This window comes from Pongo pygmaeus, chromosome 14, assembly GCF_028885625.2.
Source record: "Pongo pygmaeus isolate AG05252 chromosome 14, NHGRI_mPonPyg2-v2.0_pri, whole genome shotgun sequence".
Classification (NCBI taxonomy): domain Eukaryota; kingdom Metazoa; phylum Chordata; class Mammalia; order Primates; family Hominidae; genus Pongo; species Pongo pygmaeus.
Genome location: NC_072387.2, coordinates 45923341 through 45943027, shown reverse-complemented (window position 1 = coordinate 45943027; position 19687 = coordinate 45923341).

Sequence of the window (19687 nt, the reverse complement as noted above, 5' to 3'; positions counted from 1 at the left end):
AGCTCCAATTTTATATATCCTTTTCCTAATACCCTTTAGTGTGCTATAAAGCCACACACACACAGTCACACAGTCACACTCACACAGGCTCACACACTCACATACACACATATACATCCCAGCAGGAGTCCCTCACTTGACCTGGTCTTCTCAGGGACAGGATCCTATGCCCCTCGATGCAGTGATCGTTCAGAAATGGGCATGTTCTCAAGCAGATCAGAGTCCTTGCCTTGAAGTGATTTGTTTCAGACATTAAAACAGAAACGCTCTCCCCTGAGGTGGCTAAGCTGGGAAGAACTACCTGCCCGGTATGTACAGGGGAAGCCCTGTGTGGTTGAAAAGAAAGAGGGCTACTCAAAGGAAAATACAGCTGAGATACAGAACTGAGGGAGAATGGAGAGAGGCAGAATGAGAGTAGGATAAACATTCATGATCCTGAATTAATATGTGCTTGTTTTCAGTTCCATCTCCATTCTTCTTGGGTACAGATGCCCCCACAGTAAGTTGGGTTAGGTCTGTGTTGCCACCAAATACACTGATCTTGGACAACTTTATGTCTCTGAGCTTGTTTGTTTCTCTATAAAATGAATACATTAAGAAACCTATCTCAGAAAGTCTTATGAATAGTTCAATAAAGTGATATTCATCAACAGCTAGTTTGAGGTATGACAGGTAATCTATGCTGGATAAATTTTACTTGCCCATTTCATTTACTGAGCCTGATGGCAGAATGGTAGGTCAACATGGAAATAAAACTGGCAGTTCTTTTTTTTTTTTTTTTTTTTTTTTTAGAAGGAGTTTCGCTCTCATTACCCAGGCAGGAGCGAAGTGGTGTGATCTCGGCTCAGTGCAACCTCCACCTCCCAGGTTCAAGCAATTCTCCTGCCTCAGCCTCCTAAGTATCTGGGGCTACAGGCACGTGCCACCACACCAGGCTAATTTTTTTTTTTTTTTTTTTTTTTGGTAGAGACGGGATTTTACCATGTTGGCCAGGCTGGTCTGGAACTCCTGATCTCAGGTGATCCGCCCGCCTCGGCCTCCCAAAGTGCTGAGCCACCACACTCAGCCCAAACTGGCAGTTCTTATAAGGTTATTATTTCTAGAAAAAATGGATGGGGGCTGGGCGCAGTGCTCACGCCTGTAATCCCAGCACTTTGGGAGGCTGAGACAGGTGGATCATGAGGTCAGGAGTTCAAGACTAGCCTGGCCAACATGGTGAAACCCTGTCTCCACTAAAAATACAAAAATTAGCTAGAAATGGTGGTGCGCACCTATAATCTCAGCTACTGGGGAGGCCGAGGCAAGAGAATGGCTTGAACCCAGGAGGCAGAGGTTGCAGTGAGCCAAGATCATGTCACTGCACTCTAGCCTTGGTGACAAGAAAGACTCGGTCTCAACAACAAGACAAAAAGGATGGGAAGGCTGTGCTATATGGTGTCCAACTGCCCAAATCTGACCAAATCCCAGCCAGGCTATCCTGGGTCGAAACATTTCCAGAACTCTAGAACACAGACAATAAAATGGCCTCCTAATACAAAACAATGCACTCACAAAAATTTTCATTTTCTCCTGGAATTTCTTATTATCATATGGATGAGCACCAAAAAAGACACTCCAAACATTTAACTTGGAGACTCCAAACAGGTACCAATGCTGTTTGAAGTGGGAAAGGGGTTAGGAAGCCATTGGGAGAGATAAGAATACCTTTTTCACATTTTTACAATATCTGGGTGAAGCCAGCAACACCATGAAAGTCCACACACTGGCTGCTGTGTTATCCACATGTGGGCAGCCCCCCCCCCCCCCCCCCGCCACGATGGAATCTTTCTGTTCTTCTTTTAACAATAGCTTTTAATCCATGAAAGAAAGAACTCACCAGGTATATATGTCCTGAAAACTTCGCTAAATAGTGCTATCCATTATTTTACAGTGTTTTACCAAGTGCTTATTTACTCGACGTTTGTTTTTATTGGTATCAGATAATATAAGCAGATAATTTGCATTATATATATATATATAATATAATCTCAAAAAGGTCTTCCTTAACATCACTGATCTAATCTAAATTAGATGAAAAAATTGCTTGCTTCTGACATCATTTGTTGCTTTTGCCAACTTGAGGGAAGTTGATGTTAACCAATGAGTAAATGGTTACTCAAGCCCAGCTAGGGCCATGGGACAATGATGGCATCTGAAATTCAGATCAGAGCTTGGCCTTTTCTAGGTCGAGAGAAAAGCCACCTGTTTAAAATTATCATTTATTTAAAATACACAGCAGAGGGAAGAAAGTTATAAATTCAAACTTTATAGCATAAGTAATAAAATATTTACCCATATTACTGATTGTCCTAGGTATTCATGGAGAGAATTAAGAACCAAACTTATGCAGCATATTTGGTTTATCACCTTGAGGACAGGGATGGGGTCTTCTTTGAAGAACAGTGCAGCACTGTGGTTAGGCTCCAGACTCCTGGGTTCCAATCCAGTGTGCCATTACTAGCTTTGTGATCTCATGCAGGTTCCTTATGTGCCTCAGTTTCCTCAGGTATAAAGAGGATCATTCTAGAGCCTTCTCAGAGTGTCATTATAAAGGAGAAATTAGATAAAACATGTAAATTACTTAGAACAGTGCCTGCCACACACAAACTGCTACATAATGGTTAACTACTGCTACCACTATCATTTTCATTGCTATCATCATTATTATTTGAGTCCTCCCAAAGCACATACAACCATGTCTATCACATCACAATTGTTCATAAAATATGTGTTGGCTAAATGAATGATGAACAGAAATTTCAAATCAAAGACACAGCTCTTGCTCTCCATTTGTCATTTTGTGGTGATTGGCTAAGGTGGTATATAAAAAGAACATGAACTTTTCAGATGGACTTGAATTTAAACCTTGAATCAACAGCTCTTATACCCACATGAACATAATGTGGCCTCTTGAGCCTATGTTTCCACAGGTTGTGACAATAAGTGTCCAGAACAATGTTTCATTGTAGATGCTTAATTGATGTTTTTTTTCTCTCTCTGTTACCTCAAACACTAGTTACCAATTGAAGATCAGAGACACTAAGTTTCTGGTATTTAGAAAAGGAATTCAAGAAATCTGAATGATGCCAGGCTGAAGAAGTCTGGGAAGATTTCTTGGAAAAGCTAACTTGGAAATGAATCACAAATGCTGGAAGGATGTCAACATCATGGCGGTGGGGGTAGGGAGGAATGGTGTCCCAGGAGCAAAGGCTCACAGCAGGAATGGGCACAGAGGTGGCCACTTTGGTGGGAACAGGGAGCTGGGTAAGAATTGGTTAAAGGAGAAGGTAGGCACCATAATGACATTAGTGAGTTGGAAATTTGAAAGGTTTCTTCAGGAAATAGGAAGTCCCCAGGATCCCTGAGCAGAGATGGGTGTACATGGGTGCTTGCTGGCCATGGGCACAAAGTGGAGGCAAGATTGGCAGGAGGACACTGCTTGAGGTGATGAGACACTTTTCACATTGTGGAGTGGAAGGGAACCACAGGAATAAGATGCATCATCTCCCAGCAGGTTCATGCTACTGGGTATGAGGGGAGAGGAAGGAGAAGTAAAATGAAAACATCATTCCATTGTCTTCGGTCTGGATGAAGGACAGGCAGGTAAATAGGAGAAGTGAAGATTTTCAGAGATCTGAACACTTCTTTGAGACAGAAAATAAGAATTTTCCGTATCTGTCCCAAAGACTTGTAAATTCAGAATGCTGGATTTATCATTTGTCTAACAGAGCAGACTTCCAGTATCTGCACCAAGCAAGATACTAACTAATAATTACAATTATAAAAATACATATTTCTTGGTTTTAACCCAAAATATCTGAGACAGGTATCAGTCAATTTAGAAAGTTTATTTTGCCAAGGTTAAAGATGCATCCATGAAACAGCCTCAGGAAGGCCTGATGACATGTGCTCGAGGTGGTAGGGAGTACAATTTGCTTTTATACATTTTAGAGAGGTGTGAGACATCAATCAATATGTGTAAGATATACATTGGTTCAGTCTGGTAAGGTGAGACAACTAGAAGTGGAGGCTTCCAGGTTAGATGTAGATAAGAGACAAAAAGGTTTCATTCGTTTGAGTCCTTGATCAGCCTTCCACTGAATACACAATTTAGTCTGGCTCAGTGAACCTGCATTTTTACGTAAACAATAGGGCAGAGGAAGCAATCAGATAACCTTTGTCTCAGGTGAGCCTCAGAGGGATGACTTTGAGTTCTGTCTGTTCTTTGTCCACAAGGAATTTTCTGTGGACAAATTGTGAGGGAGGTATGTATCTTATCTTGTAGCTCTCTTATTTAGGAATAAAATGAGGGGCAGGTTTGCCTGACATAGTGCCCAGCTTCACTTTTCTCTTGGCTTAGTGATTTGGGGAGTCCCAAGATTTATTTTTCCTTTCACAGTTTCAAGAAAGAACAAAAATTCAGCCTAAGCAAGTCAGATCTACCTGTTACCAAAAAGCGTTCCAGATCCAGACCCCAAGAGAGAGTTCTTGGATCTTGCACAAGAAAGAATATGGGTGAGTCCATGTTGATAAGTGAAAGCAAGTTTATTAGGAAAGTAAGGGAATGAAGAATGGCTACTCCATAGACCGACAGCCCCAAGGGCTGATGGTTGTCAATTCTTATGGTTCTTTCTTTATTATATGCTAAACAAGAAGTGGATTATTACTGAGTTTTCTGGAAAAGGGGTAGCCAGTTCCCGGAACTGAGGGTTCCTCCCCTTTTTAGACCATACTGGGTAATTTCCTGACGTTGCCATGGCATTTGTAAACTGTCACGGCACTAGTGAGAGTGTCTCTTAGCATTATAATTAGCCTGTAATGAGCAGTGAGAACAACCAAAGGTTAGTTTCATCGCCATGTTGGTTTTGGTGGGTGTTGGCTGGCTTCTTTATCGCACACTGTTTTATCAGCAAGATCTTTATGACCTGTATCTTGCACCAACCTCCTTTCTCATCTTCTGACTTAGAATGCCTAATTTAATAGGAATGCAGCTCAGCAGTTCTCAGCCTTATTTTAAGGCTAAAGAAAGTCCCAGCCCCTATACAAGATGGAGTTGCTCTGGTTCAAATGTCTCTGACATACCCAATATATTAACTGTAACTATGTCAAGGAAATAATTTTCCTCTTATTACAATCCAAACAAAAAATTTGGATTTTTGAAAGAATTATGAATTACACCCAAAAGTACAGATGTTTCAAGCAGCACAACAGTTTGTATAAATAAGGACCATCTACCATAATACAAAGATTTTGCAATCATTTATTCATCACAAATTTAATATTCCAATTTCTTGAGAAAAGCTGGAGAGATTGGCCCTGACACAAACCAGACAGATGGAAAGTACTCATCCTAATCTCTGTTTGCCCCAAGTTATCTCAATCACTAGTGCTTTAAGTCATTTTTCAAGAAAATCCAGACCCCGCTTTATAATTCATTCAACCAGCATCAAATGTCAGGCACTTAGTGGGAGGTAGCAGTCCATGTTGTGTGGACACCTCTGCTTTCTAAGAGTCTCTGATTCATTCAAATCTTAAACAACAACTTAGTTGTTTAATAAAGGCTCTTCAACATAAAGAAAGTAAAGTGGGGATAAAAAGGGCTTTCCTGATTTGCAGGGCATACAGTATTCTTTGTTTCTTTGGAGCTACTAAGGCAATTTGGGAACTTGAACAAGCTAACATGATTCTCTGTTTTCAAAAGTAATTACTTCACTGTTCTTCTCTTTACCTCTTTAAATTGCATCTGTTAAATCAATAAGTTTAATACCTTGAAAAGATAATTATTCATTTAAGCCTTCAGATAATTTCTTTACATTTTTAGCTAGTACACTGACAGAGAAAATGAGGTATACTACTTACTAAGTTCTGGATTCTCAGAAGCCTCAAAATTAGAAATTTATAAATAAAAGCTTCAATCTAGCTATTTGTTGTAAATCCAAAAATATGAAAAAAAAAGTATAACAGTATATGTGTATACCTTATATGGCATATGTGTCACCTTTTATTTGTAAGCCATTGACTACTGTTACCACTCTAAACCAATTTTATGTCTTGGAAGATAGGGAAATGAAATGATCAATGGTTCCCACAAACATGAAAACCGTCAGTTTACAGTGTTAACATTAATTTAGATAATCATTATAATCATTTACTGAATTAATATGCGCCAGTCACTACATGCTTTCCATGCAATATCTCAATTCTCACAAAAACCCTGAGGGGAGGAAAAAAAAAAAAAGAAATGTCATTATCTACATTTTGCCGTGGAGCAACTTAAGCTCAATAAGATCAAATAACTTTCCCACGGTGACACGGCTTGGAAAAGCCTGAACTGAGATTCAGTCTTAGGCTTCCTGATTCCGAAGCCCTTATATCATACATACACTGCCTCTGTCATAACATTTCTAAGATTCCGCTAATCACAAAACAAAACTCAGGCAAGATGGAGCACTTGATTCTAATTAGGGAGACAAGGGGATTCTATGACTTCCCCTGGGAGCTATCTGTAAGTTTAAAATTTTGAAGAGTATCAGGTTGGACTACCCAGAAATTATTTAACTCAGTAAACAAAACTATAGTAAGTTCTGGTAAACAAATCTTTCAGCAAAAACACAAGTTTCCTAAGTAAGCCTGCATTCGTCTGACCCACAGCATGGTTTCACAATTGTGTCCACTGGTCTTGACTTTCAAACCCATTAAGAGCCTTCCCATCACAAAATGAGAATATGTGTGATATATATTCAGGTTCTTCAGGAGAACTTTTGTAAAAATACATGGAAAAATGTTCTGAAAATATAGCAAATATGTTTTTTAAAAAATACGTTATGCAAAAAAAGTGTCCAGTTAAAATAAGTACTTTTCTCAAAAAGATCATATCTAAAATTTTATCTGATATATTCATGAGGTTCAGAGATTGATGTGGCTTCTGGTTTTCTCTGCTTTCATAAAATTACCATATATTCAATGTTTGGATAAGATAAAGAGAGTTTATTCACAGTCCTAGAACTCAGATTGATATCAAACTCTGCTATTCTTACTTTAGTTGCAGTCCCAAACCACTGAACTCCCTTTCAAGGACCGTAAACCACACCACCAAATACCCAAAGGGACATCAAAAGTTTGGAAAGAGAAATCAAAAAGCTTAAAGGGTTTTTCGCCATCCACAAACAGTCTGTATGGTACACAAAGATTTGCATCAAAAATAAATGCTGACATTTGAGAATAGTAGTTTAGTATTTGTCAAAAATGTAGCCCTGGCAAAACCACGGGTAAGCCTCACAGACTCTGAGAATGCTAACATTTCCAGATGGAGAAAAATGTAGCTACTTCCCTGATTTTGTTTTTCTATAAGGTTTGAATAGTTTGTGAGTTACACATCTAAAGTTTACACATCTAAAGGAGGAGGAAGTACTGTAGAGCTGCAATTTGTGGGCATTGATATGGGCAACTTAAAGAGTAATTTAAACTTCTTGTTTCCTGAAATTTAAGACACTGTGTTATTAACTTGCTGCTTTGCTGATCAGAATCATTACACATTAAGTGTGTTGACTCTCCTCTATTAAACTGGTAGAATTATTAACATTTACAGGTTCTCTCATTGCCCAGATACATTTATCCAGATGTTTGGACATTTTTCTCCATCACCCACGCTTGCTCCCCAACCAACCTCCAGTTTGTCTGACTTGCATCAGTTTACTGGGTCCTCCCATGAGACACTTGAATGAAAAGTTCTCCAGAACTAGAAATAGATATTTTTAGATATTTTTCTTCCTAGTAAGGAAATTGGTTTTTTGATGACAAGAAAATCATTTCTATGTAATGGAGTTTTTCCCCCAAGGAATTTTAAATAAATAACACTTAAAGCCACATTTAGTCTGAAATTTTTCATTCAGTCATCTTCCAATCTGGGTGAGTCATGACAGAAAAAAAATATGTCCTTCACCAACTTATACAGACAATTTCTTCAGAATAAACATGACCTAGATTTCAGGAGGTCAGATAACTAGGAGGTAAAGTAACTAATCAATATATTGGAGAAGAAAGTTGAATATACAATTGTTAAACTACTTTGTGTCATCTGTCTTTGTGACATAGGTCTGAATTAGACTTTTCAAAACATTTGAAAATTTTAGATAATAATGAATTAGAAAGCTACCAGAAAGCAAATACAGATCACAAATTACTCTTTTCCAAAAGACACAATAATGGAACAGCCACCCAAAATTGAATGCCAAATACGTTTAGTACTAACATTCAAAACTCCAAATATCAGATGGTGATATAATCCCACATCCGTGTACTATCATAACAACCAAAAATGATAGACTCATTTAAAATAAAAGTCTGGTAGGAAAGTTTACACAGGTGCAAAAAAAAAAAGCATTTGCAATATGTATAGTGCATCTTAATTATATTTTATTTAAAATAAATATTCTGCTTGGGGCCTCATGAAAAACTAGAAAGATTTTGTTACCACATCATGTTGAAATAATGTAAATCCTTCAAGAGTGAGGAATATTTCTTATTTACGTGGCTGCCACCAGAGGACCTAGCACAGTGCCTGCCTCCCAGGACAATGAAAACCACCTGCCCCTATCACACAGGGAGTTCAAGTGCAAATTTGTAGGCCTCACCTCTTATATCTTAAAACAGAAACTTTTGAGTAGATCACAGAAACCTGCACTTTTAATAAGTTCTCCGAGTATTTCTTATGGACACTGAAGTTTAATAACCACTAACAGAAAAGTTACTCAGTAAGTGTTTGATAATTTTGGGACACCAATGTATAGAATCTTGAAGAACCACAGTCAAACTTTCTATTGGAAAAATGGTGTCTGGGCACTAAGCCCAGTCTCCCCCCTCAAAGAGACTGATAATACTGTCACCAGGCGTTTCATTCTTGCTTTTACTGGTTAATATCAAAACTTCAAATCACATCTTCCCCACATCCCAAACCCTGGAACTAGGCCCTCTGGAACCACTTTTGTATAATCAGAATTTTTTTTGGAATTCTCTGTATCTTTTCTTAGCTTCCCCCTCTCCCTCGTATCCTTAACTTGTCTGATGATACTCATTTCCCCTGCAAGCCTTACAAGCGAGTGCTCACACTAAGTACCTCAGCATGCAGAGGAATGTTGGTGCTGTGGACTGAAGGTTGTGTCCTGCCCAAAATTCATATGTTGAACTCTAAACCCCAAGGTGATGGTAGTTGGAGATGTAGCCTTTAGAAGGTAATTGCGTCATAAGGGTGGAACACTTATAAATGGAATTCGTACCCTTATAAGAAGGAACAGGAGAGAGATGGTGTCTCTCTTCAACATGTGAGGATAAAGCAACGTGTCCGTCTGTAACCAGGAAGAGAAACCTCGCCAGGAACTTAAGTCACCAGCACCTTGATATTGGGCTTCTCAGCCTTCAGAACTGTAAGGATTAAATTTCTATTGTTTAAGCCACCCAGTCTATGGGTTTTTTTGCTGTAGTAGCTAGAGCTGACTAAGACAGTTTGTATCCTACTCTTTCCCCACTGCCACTTACAGACCAATAAGAAGGGGGATGCAGTAAGCCAGGTGAGAGCTGATGGCAACTGAGAATGGAATGTGTGGCATTGAAGATAGTGAGAAGTGCTTAGCCTTGAGATATCTGGGATACTGGTACTCTTGAAGACTTAGAGTTTTCTTTGATCTCTGTGTCTCCTCCTTAAGCAAGCTCATCGAAGTCCATGACTTCAATTACCGCATACATACACATGGATGGCTCACATTTCATTTATGTTCTCCACTGATGCTTCTCATTTGATATTCAGTCCCTTACAATCAATTGTCTACTTGGCATCTCCATTTAATTTTCTCAAAAACATCTCAAAATCAACAGTTCAAAAGTTGAAGTTATAATCTCCTCCAAAGTTTAACACACCCCTAACCTGAACAGTAGCCTGTTCCTCTTCCAGTGTTTCTCATCTCAGAAATAGTACCCCCGTCCATCCAGTTACATGAGCCACACACCTAAAAGTCATTCTGGACTACCCCTCTCCTCTTATCATATAGTCTATCAGTGAGGCTGTCTATTTGCCTTGTAAGTATTGTATCAATAGACTATTCTGCATCTCCATCCCTTTGTTCTGGTCCAAGCCACCATTTTCTCTTGAAATTGCCCACTGGTTACTTTCCCCACAAATCACTTTTATTCCTCCTCGTCTCTTCTCCACAATAATGCAAGAGTCATAATAACAAATGCCAATGGCTTGTTATTGATTTTATGATGAAAACCAAAAATTTGGATATGATTACAACATGCTCTGGTCCTCTGTCCCTCTCCATACATATTTCCTAAAGTGCTTTCCTTAAACCCAGGCCACAAGGACATCTGGTAGGGTGCTCATTTTAGAAGTTTCCACATATCACAAACACACACATCTACAAGCACACATATGTGCATGCATGCACATAGAAACTACGTTAAAAAGCACCTGGAGCTTTTATCAGTAGAATAGGCGCCTAGCCAGACACACTGCAACCCATATCCTTAAACATCTACTCTGAGACTAACACTCTTAAGGCCCTGGGGAACATTTCTCCACATCTCTTCCACTATGTTTTCAAAACAAAAGGCAATGGCCTCCAATGCCACCACTGCCAATTGCAGGAGCAAGACACCAAGAGTGGTGGAGGACTTTGGGCAAGTTACTTAAACACTCTGAAATTTGACATGTCACTAAAAACGAAAATAAACATACCTACTTCATAAGGTTGTTTACAATAACATAAACCCTGCACATGACAATTCAATAAATAGTAAAAGATAATGTTGATCCTTAACATGATCATGATTTCCCAGGTCCCACCACATTTAATGCTCCACTTATTTTTCCAAGTTGTCAGAACAGTCTGCCTGGAAATGAAATCATAGCATGCAATTACCCTGGAAAACTAAATCCAATCCCCCTTTTGTTTTTGCTGCCAGAATTTTTTTAAAACATGAGAACTACAATGAACCAGTACAGCTGAATTTTAATTATGGAAGAAATATTTTATTAAGTGAATCTATCGTGCTGACATACAAATTGATCTTGCACTACACTGCCTCCCTTGACCACTCATTTATAACTTAAAACTCTTTAATACTCTTCTATTTATCTGCAGATAGCATTTGAAAAACACATCAGAAAATCACATTTGAAATTACATTCCATGTGGAGTGCTTATTATTGATGGCCATAACTTTTACTATACAGATCTTCAAATGTGATTCTAATTTTATTTGTGTGGCTATAGATGTGTTTCCAACACTCTGGCTCTCAGTGCCTTGACCACCTTCTCCACCAATGGCCTTCTCCTCTACTCCACTTCAACCACTCACTCACATGGCCATAGCCTCGAACTTGTCATTACCAATGTTTGCAGACCTACCATATCTCAATTTCTAGCCATCTCTCTCTTTTCTTCTCAATCTCCAACATTTTGTCACCTATCCACACACTCAACTGATAATCTTACTTCCTATTTCCCTAAAAACTAGAAGCAGCCCTTGATCTTCTTCTCAATACAGCAGCCACATTGGTCAAATTAAAATGTTAATCAGATTGTGTCATTTATCTTGTTAGAACCCCCCCCCACTCCGCCACCCCCAATGACTTTCCATCAGGCTCAGCAGAAAAGTTATGTCCTACAATGGCCTAAGAGTAGAATAAAAAAGGAGCACCATTGATAACTACATCAGAACAATACACATTAGTTGGAAATTTGGGCAAAGTGAGAAGTGAATTTCACCTATGTGGATTTGGATCTTATGACCTACTAGTTTTCCCTTGCTTACCCTACTACAGCTGCATGGTGCTTCTCACTGTTTCTTGAACACACCTAGGTGTGCTTCAGCCTAGGCCCTTTTCACCACCATTCTCTTTGCCTTAAAAATTCTTCTCCAAGATACTCTGTCAGTCTACTTCCTCACCTTTGAATCCTTACCTTCCTCAGTGAAGTCAGGTGTCCCCTTGATCCACTATCTGAAACTACCACATAGCTAATCTCTATCCTTCTCCAGCTTCATTTTTCTCTTTGGTCATTATTACTATCTAACAGGCTATATATTTTACTTATTCATTTTGTTATTATCTGTGTTCCAACATAGGCGCTCAAATATATACACTCCCTATAGGCAGGGATTTGGGAAAGGAGCTCCCTCAATAGACATTTACCTTTGAGTCTGACCGAGGGTGACCAAAGTTATTCAGTTCAAGTAGCCTCACTTCTCCAATATGGTCCATCTCACAAGAAACAAGACTTTCAGCATCTGGAATGTGGACTGCTTAGGTAAATAGAAAGAGCAAGGAAAGCACTTAAGGAATAAGGATATACTTACTCATGACAGGAGAAAAGGAAGGTGAGAAAAAAGAGAGAACCTTGGAGACTGGCGTAGGAGAGAAGCCTCATAGAGAGGGAAATGGCTCTTAAGCTCGGCCTTGAAGAAAATGGAACTGGAAGGAATGAGGAGGAAGAAGAAATTTCTGAACAGGGAGGAAAAGTTGGCAAAGCAGGAAAACAGAAATGATGACGGTATCTTAGTTTGGATTATCCCTCAAGCCGACCTAGGGGGAGGACAACTTATTTCCATGTAATTCCAGGAAGCACAAGTGGGGAAGGAGGGAAAATGACACAGAAAAGGGACAGAAACTAATCAAGTGTATGACAATGACTGGGTAACTGCTATGGGCACTGTAGCTCAATTCTCCTGGAGAATCTAACACATTCTATTAGCTTTCTATAGCTGCTATAACAAATTACTACAAACTTAGCAGTGTAATTCGACAGAAATTTATTATCATATAGTTTTGGAAGTCAGAAGTGCAAAAGTGGGTCCAACAAAGCTAAAATCAAGGCACCAACAAAGCTGTGTTCCTTCAGGAGCTTCTATGATAAAAGCTGTTTCCTGGCCTTTTCCAGCTTCTAGGGATTGCCCACAATCCTTGACTTGCTGCCCCTTCATTAACGGCCTCACTCCACTTCCATCATTATATCTCTTTCTTATAAGTCCCCTTGTGATTACATTGAGACCACCAACATAATTCTCCCCATCTCAAAATTCTTAATTCAGTCACATCAGTCATCAAAGTCCCTTTTGATATGTAAGGTAACTTAGTCACAGGTCTTCGGGTTAGCACGTGGGTATTTTTGGGTGACCATTGTTCCGCCTACTTAGATACCATGTGGAAAACACTTCAGAACCATTCTCCCACCACTACAAGGATGGGAAACTTGGGGCACATGACTCTAATTTCTAGCCCGGACGATTGGTTGCAGGTTGCCCTGGGCTGTACCTGCATACAGCCGAGCAAATTCACAGATGTAGGAGATAGTCGCAGGCAGAGAAGGCGGCACCAGGAATGAGACACTGCCAGTGGTCAGAAATTATTCCAAGGGCAGGGCACCACTGTCCCTGGTAGCTGCAATGCAAACAGAGGTTAAATAGGGAGTATGTGTGGGGAAACCATAGGAACAGTATTGAACAGATAAGACTGGCACAGACAATGCAGTGCCCCAAAAACCAAATAATTGACATTAGGGAAACTTGAGTTTTTAAGAGAGGTGATGAAAGCAGTATTTTAGGGAGATCTGTCTCACAGGAGAATACTGAGAGCCCAATACAAATAATGCTCTAATAATCCAGAAGTAAGATGATGAAATGCTATGACTCAAAGTATAGACCCAAGAATTGAAAGGAAGCAGCAAAGACAAAAAAATAAATAAAGGTCTTTGTACTAAAAATAGGATTAAAGGAGAAAGAAAAATCAATCATAAGTTTTCTACCTTAAAACACTGAAATATAGTATCTATAGGGAGTTGAGAATGAAAATTATTTTGGAAGAATAGATTGGTTCAATTTCAGGTTCATTAAATTTGAGATAAGGTGATGATAGTATACCCAAATTGAGCTGTCAAGTCATAAAAATTTTTCTAAATATCCCTTATCTACACATTTCTAATTAAATTAGAAATCTTATTCAAAACAACCAAGATCATTACCATTTTATTTCATGGGTAGATGGGAAAATATTGTAAGACTTCTCATTATTCCATTTCCATTAATATATTTCCAAGCAGCTCTCCAAATTCATCGATATCCCTTTTATTACACATTTAATAGGAAAGTAGACTTTCTTGAACCCAGAGTTTCAGACTTCTTGTTACAGTATTATTAAGATACTCTACAGACAAACAAGAAATGCAGAATTGTGTATTGAAAATTCTATTGGTCTTGGAATTCAAACATCTGGATTGCAGCCTTACCTAGCCCTTACAGCACCTGACTGCAAACTTGGGTGAGTCACTTAAGTGATTTGAGTGTTTGTTTTATTGTTTGATACTAAGGGAGCTGGAATGTATTACTTCTAATGTTTCTCCCGGCCCAAGAAGCCTCAGCTGTCAGCAGACAAACTGCCAAATTCATCACCAATTTGGTCAAATTCTAATCACTCTAATATCATATACATGTTATCTGAGTATATTATTGAATTGTCTATTTTTTAAAGCCAAAGTAAAAAGAGTTAAGTGAATGCTGTGAATTGGAACTACTGCGAAGCAACCTGCATTAGTTTTATTAACAATGTCTTATATTTGGTAGCACTTTACAGCAATTTTTTATGTATTCTTCCCTTACTTTATCTTAAAAGCTACTTCATATGCATGTTAACATTTGTCTCATTTTACAATTCAGAAAACTGAGATTCAGGCAATTGCCCACGATTAAACAACCAGTGATAGAGTCTGAACTCAAACTCAGCACTAACACCAAGTCGAATAGTATTTTTATAACACTAAAATATTTCTCAATATGCCAGACATGTAATGTCTAAATATCATTTGAGACTTTAAGATAGAGATTTATTTAAATAAAGATAGTTTACTTACTGACATAGAAGTCTTATATTTTGTAATTACTATTTGCTGTATTGTAGAGTACATAGCATTATATTTTTAAGAGTTTACATCATTTATGTGTCTACCTGGAGAAGAAGACTCTCAGGATAGAAAACATGTTTACCTGTATCTACCATGTGGCCTGGCACAAAGTAGGTTCTAAAAAGCTTTGAGATATGAATGTAGTGAGTTTAAATGGCATAACCATGGAGTATTTTATTTCTGTTTAATACTTATAATTGCTGTCTACTGTCTTTATTGTATGAAAGATGTTAAAAGTTACCGTACATTGTCACAAGGTACTTATTTAAACTGTCATACAAAAAAAGCTGTAAGTCAGAGAATAGACAAATCCACAATAATAGATGAAGTCTTTAAAAATACTCTCCTAGTAATTTATTGAACAATGAGACAAAAAAGATAAGAATATAAAAGATCTGAATCTATCAGTTTTACATAACAACCTTTTTATTCATTCAACAACTACAAAATGCACATTTTTATCAAGTACACATAGAATGTTCACCAAGTTAGAAATCTGTTTGGCTACAAAATAATTCGTAATAAGTTTTAAAAGATTGAAATTTATAGAGCATGCTCTCTGATCACAAGATTTAACCAGAAATTGTGAATGAAAAGATATCCACAGGAAATAAAATAGTATGTGAAGAGATAACTGCATTTTCATGTTTATTGCAGCACTGTTCACAATAGCCGGCATATGGACTCAACCCAAGTGTCCATCAGTGAATAAATTGATAAGGAAAAGGTGGCATATATTCACAATGGAATACTATTCAGCCATAAAAAGAAGGAAATCTTGCCATTTGTTACAGAATGGCTGGAACATTTGGGGAGGGGATTTGGGATGTTGGTCAAAGGACACAAAATTTCAATTAGTTACAAGGAATAAGTTCAAAATATCTGTTATGCAACAGGGTGACTATAGTTAATAACAACATATTGTATTCTTTAAAAATGCCAAGATAGTGCATATTAAGTGTTCCCACCACAAAAGTGATAACTATGTGAGGTAAAGCATATGTTAATTAGCTAGATTTAGTCTTTCCAAAATGTGTATATGTTTCAAAACATCATGTTGTACATGACAAATACATATATTTTATGTCAATTTTTAAAAAATATATACACACGTACACACGCACCTGGGGAACCCCCGTTTAGAATTTTAAAAAACAACTTATAAATAACCCATAAATAAAAAACAAATCACAGATGGAATAAGAAAATATTTTTAATTGAATGACAATTTAAAAAATTGTGTGTGTTTGTAAACTTGTGAGTACTACTAAATCAGAGTTTAGAAAGAAACTGATAGATTTGTTTATTTTCTAAAGAGGAGAGGTTCAAAATCAATTATCTATGTGTCTCCCTACAGAAATTAGAAAACAATAAGCAAATTAAACCTGAATTAAGCAGAAAGAAAATAAGGGAGGACTCAATGAAACAGGAAACAAACTATGGAGAAAATTCGCTAAGCTAAATGTTAGCTCTTTGAATCTAAGTAAGACCTTTGAAAGATTAATGAGGAAGAAAAGAGAGAGAAAACACAACTTACCAATAATACAATGAAAGAGAGTTTTTCCCTAGCGCTCCTATAGATATTACAAATATAATGAGTACTATTAGCAATATTATGGCAGCAAATTTAAAGGCATTGAGATCAGAATAAAAGAAAGAAAACTGACTCAATTTGAAGATGACATAAAACTCTCAGGAGTTAAAACAGAAACTGCTAAAACTAACAAGTGAATTAATAACATTGTAAAATACATGGTTAACATACAAAATATAATTACAGTCCTATATACCAACAGCAAAGTTTTGGAAAATAAAATTTAAAACAATTTTTTAACACATGGTAAAAAAACATTAAATATTTGAGAATAAATTTAACAAAATACACACAAAACCTCCACAAAAACTATTTCTGAAAGAAATTAAAGAGCTAAATAAAAGGAGAAATATATACATGTTTATTGATTGAAAGACACAATATTGTTAGGATGTTAATTCTTCTTAAATTGATTTATAGATTTAATACAATCTCAATACTAACACAAGATAATTTTTAATATACTTTGACAAGATACTCCTAAAATTTATACGGAAATGCATAGCCAAAACAATCTTGTAAGAGAACAAATCTGGAGGACTTATGGATCCTCACTTGGAGATTTATTACAAATCTATAGGAATGAAAATGCTTTTATATTGGTACAAGGATAGGCAAAGTCCAGAAAGAGACCCACACTTAGCCAATTGATTTTTGACAAAGGGACTAAAGCAATTAAATGGAGAAAGGAAAATCGTCTAACTGACGAAATATAAAAAAAGTCTATGTCATATGGGAAGAAAAACCCTCAACTCCTACTTACACCATACATAAAAATCAATTTGAGATAGATCGTAGACCTAACTGAAAATTCAAAAACATAAAGGTTTTAGAAGAAAAGATAGGAGAATAGCATTACTACCTATCAGTAGGAAAAGATCTAGATTAGACACAGAAAATAATAAGAAAAAAGGAAAATATTGACATATTGGACTTCATCAAAATTAAATATCTGCTCGTCAAAAGAAATTGTTAAGAAAATGAACAAGCAATCACCACTGGGAGAAAATATTCACAAAACATATATCTGATCATGGACCCATATCCAGAATATATTAAGAATTCTTAGAATCCAAAATTTTAAAAGACAACTCAGATTTTTTCAAATGAGCAAAAATGTGAACAAACACTTTACAAGGAAAGATGTACAATAGTCATTAAGCTCACAAAAGTACTCAACATCATTAATTCATCATCAGAATATTCCAACTAAAGTCACAATAAAATACCATTTATAGCCACTAGAATAACTAAAATTAAATAGACGGAAAATATCAAGTGATGCATATGATGCAGATACAATTTGAACTCACATTCATTGCTGATGAGAATGCAAATGGTACAACCCCTTTGGACAAGTGTTCCTCAGTTTCCTGTAAAGTTAAATATTCACCCCTACTGCAACTCAGCACTTCATTTCTGGGTATTTATTAAACAGAAATTTAAAAATATCTGTTCACACAAAGACTGGTACACAAATATTTACAATAGTTTTATTCATTATAGCCCCCAAATGAAAAAAACTCAAATGTCCATTAACAGGAAAACAGATAAATTATAATATATTCACAAATGGAATACTATTCAGCAATGAAACAGATTATGATAAAACATGAATAAATCTTACAGACATTGTGCTGTGCTAAAGGATTTGAATATGGTAGAGTACATATAAATGAAGTTCCAGCACAGGAAAAATTAATCTATGGCCAATAAAATCAGGAAAACAATAATTAAAGGAAAGGCAAGGGTATTGACTCAGAAGGGGCTTCAGGCAACTTTCTGAGATGATGAAACTACTCTGTATCTTGCAGATGTGTGTGCTTCACATCAGTGAACACGTTTGTCTAAATTTGTTGTATTTTACTCTGAATTTTGTGCATTTTATGGTATATAATTTTACCTTCAAAAAATTTTGCAAACAAACATTGAACTCTTGTTTGGAGACTGGCTTTTCACAGTAGTGTGCGTTAGCAATTCTGAAACTATTTTCTAGGCATTCTAGTCTTGAAGGGTGTATTAGGGCTCCCAAGATAAACAGAACCAATAGGATGTATGTAGATACAGATACAGACAATAGATGGATATAGATATAGACACAGACATAGATATAAAGATATAGATGTAGATATGAATACAGAAAAAAGAGCGATTTATTTTAAGGAATTGGCTCACACGATGATGGGGGCTGGCAAGTCTAAAATCTACAGAGCATGCTGGCAAGCTTGGAGACCTCGGGAACCGTTGATGCTGTAGTCTGGAATACAAAGGCAGTCTGAAAGTGGAATTCCCTTTTCCATGAGGGATCTCAGTCAGATGAGTCCCACCCACCACATGCAGAGTAATCTGCTTTACTCAAAGTCTACTGATTTAAATGTTAATCACACCTAAAATATCTTCACAGCAACATCTAGACTGTTGACCATATAACTGGTTACCATACTCTGGCCAAGTTGACATATAAAACTAACCATCACAAAGGGATTTACAACTACAAAAATGGAGAAGTTTAAAATATATCCTGTGATACTGAATTGGAATTGGAGGTATCAGTATGAATGCATGGTTTCTACTGAATAGATACAGACATAAACATAGATAGAGCTGCATGTACACCCACATTCACGCACGCACATTTCCTACCTCTGTTTGCTGACAAAGCCTAGGAACAAGGACAGGCTAGTAGTAATAACCATACCTAGCACTGAGATTTTAGTTTCTAAACACCATTTTACACTAAACGGCATCAAGGCTCCCTAGAGAAGAGGCTGATTCTAGGTCTGCGACAAGGAGGGCATAAATGAGCCTAGAATATCTGACTTACAGTACAAGAAAGTACTCAAAAAGTTGTGTAGACCACAAAAGGACACACAGACCAGTGTGAAGAGGCTCCTACCAGACAATGAAAAAATTCTGGAACAATGAATAAATAAATAGAGGAGAAGAAAACATCCTTTGAGTAGTGGAATGCTACTCTAATACATGCAGAAGTAACAAGGAGAAACACATCCATGAATGCTAAAATCAGTGAATGAAAATTTTAAGGAGCATCATTTACATGTTATCAGTGTATCTCCCCACAAGGTACTTGTTAAATCAAAAG